The sequence below is a fragment of the Megalops cyprinoides genome, chromosome 14, assembly GCF_013368585.1.
Source record: "Megalops cyprinoides isolate fMegCyp1 chromosome 14, fMegCyp1.pri, whole genome shotgun sequence".
Taxonomy (NCBI): Eukaryota; Metazoa; Chordata; class Actinopteri; order Elopiformes; family Megalopidae; genus Megalops; species Megalops cyprinoides.
Window position 1 is genome coordinate 16,638,951 of NC_050596.1, and position 4,847 is coordinate 16,643,797.

A 4,847-nucleotide genomic window follows, 5' to 3' on the forward strand; every position below is an offset into this window, starting at 1 on the left:
TCACCTTTCATCTTTCTTTTTTCATCTTAAAAAAAATGTAATTTGCTTCTGTCATTTTTGCAGCAGAGCCCTAAAGAAGAGTGTGCAATGCTGTACATTTTGCACTGAGGTGGGTGTTCTCAAAATTTGAAGATCCACAATTATGTGTGGAGAAAAAATCATGCAGGTTAACATTGATTTGGTTAATCACACGTTTTGTATGAAATGCCAAGGGAGGTGTGCTCAGGCGAAGAGGTGTAGTGAACATCTCAGAAACATCAGGCTTTGGCTGCACACCATCAACTCATAGGCTAGCTAGCTAGCTAGTTAAGTATCATGCCTATCATTATGTCTAACATCATTACTTAATCAAAGGACATATGCTAAGGCAGTTTGCCAAAACATACTCAATTGCTAAGGTACATCAAAAATGATCTACAAGAAAACATATGAGCTTGCATGATAACACAGTACACTCCATATTGTTGTGCTAGCCAACTGTGTACTGTGTAGAGTAATTTTAAAAGGGCAAACATTTTCCAGGTCCACAGTGTATAAATCATGTATGTCAACACATTAAAATAGTCAGTGTGACATATGACCGGGGTGAAGTGGAAGCACTTTGATGTGGCACCTTGTTTTGGCACATAGCCGTTAGGTATGCTGTGAAGCAGCTGTGCATCATTATAAGCATTCTTGCATTCAGACACTAGTTATTAAACACCTGTTTGTTGTGAAACATTTTTGTCACTCACAGATACACAGAAAAAGGGAGAATAAAATAAACCCTGAAAAGCTTAGGCTCACAACTCCCAAAAGCATAGTGACTTAAATGTCAACCTGCCAAAACAGTGCCTTAGCCTTAAGACTAGGAACACAGACAGTTAAGAATCAAAGAAAACTGAATAAGAAGCTGCAACTTCAAACACTTGAGAAGGAAAGGCTGAAATATCACCCACAACTAGAGGGCTTCAGTTGAGCTGAGGAGACAGATATACTAAGGTATATGCCCTTTGTCTCCACAGAGCAGTGCAGTTATGAAAAGTTACATGTTGCATTTCAATGGTGTGCATTTCATATGCTGATGATGAAAATGTCCCTTCATTATGATAATGTGTTTACTTATTAATAGAACCCATGACTTTATAGATCAGGTGTGGAAAGAGAAATAGTTTTGAATCAAAGCAGTTCTGTTAATCCAGCCTCTAACACAGGCTTCTGGGTATTATTTTACTTTTACATTTACATTTACATTAATTAACTTTCTTAATATATAACAAGCCTCTCAGCATCATCTATCATATTATAATACCTGACTCTCACTTGGTCCTGACAATTGCAGGTTTAGAAATGGGTGTGGGTATTATCTAACATGTATTGTACCTTCTTAAAAAGAGAGCGAGAGAGAGAGAGCCACAATGTAAATGATTGATTACCAGGCTGAACAAGGACTTGGTTTTCCTAAATGAGCTCAGCGCAAGAAAAGCACAGTACTCAGTACACATTGGAGTAATAGGATCCTTTGAGAGTTTGATCATCTTTGGAAAAGTGTCAAATACAATTCTTTTGTCTGAGTTTCTGTTTTATTGCACTTATTCACTGATTGTATTCATGTGTCTGGGAGAAAAAAAGGGAGCTCAATAGAATTGCCATTCTCCCCCAAACAAAAGCTGTACAATAAGGTATTATCAGTTGACTTTGGGGACTAGTAAATTAAAGTAAGTTTGGAGACTAAGTAAATTAAAAAAAAAAAAATGTTTGTATTCCATTATCTATCTCCCCTGGTTCAGGTAAACATTTTCATGTACCATCATTTTTTTATTTTTATTCTTGTTCAATAAATGCATAAACAATAATTATCATTTCATAATGCACTCAGAATTTATTTACTCTCATTACAATTGCTTCAGGACTTTAGATTTGGCCACATATGTACTGAAATACAAGCACTGTCTCTGAATATGAGCTCAAGATCAGACTAGTATGTATTGTTTGCATTTTTCTTGATACCTTAACTTTGTTCGCATTATACGTGTTATAATGCCTAAAGATGTCAATGCAACAGATACAGAAAGCTTGCTCTGAGTGTTATAATGACTAAAAACACTAGAGGGAGCATGTGACCCATATTTAGAATTTGGAAATACAATTTCATGAAGCATTGTGCTTGATAAGACATTCATTTCAAGGGACTGAAGGACAATATTTGTCAGATTCCTCACAAATGCCTGTGGTCTCACATTAAAACACATTTACATATCACTAAAAAACTGTGTGCATGTAATTTAAAATGACAGATCCTCTTCAGTCTTTCAGTTTTGTTTGAAGCTTAATTTTGTTGTATACACGATGCAAGTACAACTGACAGACTAATTTTATAAATGAGAAAAGCCAAAATAAAGCAATAATGAATACCTTTCGTATTGCACTATAGATGTGTTACAGCACTAACACTGCACTCCTCAAATGAAGAATTGTTGCAAAAATTTGCAAATTATCTCAAGAAATGATAAAAAGTGATAAATTATGAGTGCACACACAAAGCTCACATTATTATTTGTTTCCTTAGATGCTTCCATGTCAAATTTGCAACAGTATCCTGTCTAATATTTAAGACAAGATTGTTTGTGTGGACTGTTACAGTACGAGGAAAACTCTTGAGTGCACTGTATCAGAGAGAACAAGACCAATCAGTCTGTTCCTTCTCTTGATCAGCAATGGTTCAGTGACCTGGAGGAATCAAAAATGATACAGGACAGATAAACATTTGATTGTATCTGGATACTAATTGGACTAAGAGGAAGTCCGTTCTATTGTGTTCCATTCCATTAAGCACGCTGAAAATTCAGTCAGACAGAGTTTGTCATGCTGCTTTTGTGCAAAGGTCAACCTAATCAACTCCTTATGCAATGAATGGGGAAAAAAAGCATATGCATTTTAACATCCCAGGATGCTTTGCTCCCTGCTGGGTAAGCAAATGCTAATAGTTTGCCTGTCATCTGTGGTCTGACTCCATGTTGTCACAGCAATTGGATTTTTCATTTCCTGCGATGGAAATAAAGTGAGGAAAAATATGTTGTCACCCTTATTTCCCTTGTGGAAATTCAGCGTTTGCTTATCCATTCAGCTATGATGCTGTTGTTGCTTTTTCCACACATTTGCATTACCATAGAGTATTCTTTTTTTCTTTGACATTTTCCCCTTTTTTCACCCAGTTTTTATGCACTAAGCTCATCACGGCTGCAGCAACAACCCCTGAACCCTGGTGGGAACACAGGGCAAAATGTGCATAATCCTCCAACACACACATGCCTACTGCTAGCACGTTTGACATTACAAGTCCCACAGTGAATCAGGAGGCTTACACTATCAGCGGGAAGGCACATCTTCCTTATGCTATCTGAGTAGCTTGTAGCTGCCCTGTAACTTCCCTGGTGTCAAGAGCAGAGGGATGAGAGGACCCTGGCTGATCTACCCACAGCTACCCCAGCACAACACAGCCAATTTGTTTCAACAACGTGGGCTTGTGCTTTTTTTTAAAACTTATTTTTATTTTTAAATGACATTTCCGGGCTTACACCTGGCTGTAGGAGTCAGCCTGCACTTGAAACAAGTGCCTTTACTGTCTGACCTAGTCGGGGGCCTATTTAAAGAGCATTCGTTCACTAAAACTCCAAAGGGTGTGTCATTCAGACAGAAAGTCCATAAACGAGGGCCCTTGTAAGTTAAATCAAACCCCTTGGTCAAATCAAACACAGAACCTAACTGTTCCTTGTTACATCAGAATTAGACCTTCCCTTATTTTGCACTTAGCAGATGCTTAGCTTTTTTAAGCGGCTGTGAGCTCACATTAATCAAATGTCTTAACCAGGTGCAGGGGATGCTTCACCTTTTTTCTTACTCCTACTATGGCAAATGCAGAATGCTGTTTGTTGATTATTACAGGTCAGTAGTATACCACTATGTACTATAGCCCATAATTTTGATTCTTACTTTATTGGAAGTTCATTAATAGTTTTTGGGTTTGAAGTGATATCACTAAAGGCGGTTAAGCTTTATGGGTGGAATTACATTCCAAAGCAGTAGGATGATGAAACTTTGAGAGGAATCATATATTCCAAAGAAGTTAGACTTACAAGCTATGTGTTTTGTAGTGCCATTTTGGGAAAAAATACAAACAAATCTTTAAATGATAAAATACATTAGCACTTTGTGACTATTGTGTAGTTATGGATGTTATGCTATATCAGTTATTGGTATCTGTAACAAAAACAGATTTCTGAGACTAAAATTTGATTTCAGAAAAGACGGCTGAGGTTGGACCTTTTTTTTTTTTTTCCTGAGTGTCCTATATAGAACTGCACTACACAAGCAGCCAACTGAGCAGCACATTTACACAAACACAGCAAATGTTGTATATGAACAGCAAATTCTACTGCTTGATATGCTTAGCAAATCAAAAAACGTAATCCGTTATAATTATATATCCATTGTTTTCTGTGTTTTATTTAGATACCAGTAGGCAGTTTTCTGTTTGCGTTGCTGGTCCACAGTACAGCAATGTGAGTCATGGGTTAAGAAAATAAATCTGCCCAGTCATATTATTCCCCGTGGTATACAATCCGCTGACCTCTCGGCATTGAAACTTCCTTTGTCACTTCCTTTTTGTTTGCTTTTGTCCATTACCAGAGGGAAACACACCTGCTTCCCCCGATGATGTGCTTGCATTCATTACATTTTCACAACTGGTACTTCTCCTCTGCCGCAGTAGAACCATCTTCCAGGCAGCTCAAATACAATTAAGATCTTATTTATGCACATTAGTTAACCACGTGAAATTATATCTTCTTTTAAAAAACTGTTAAGAA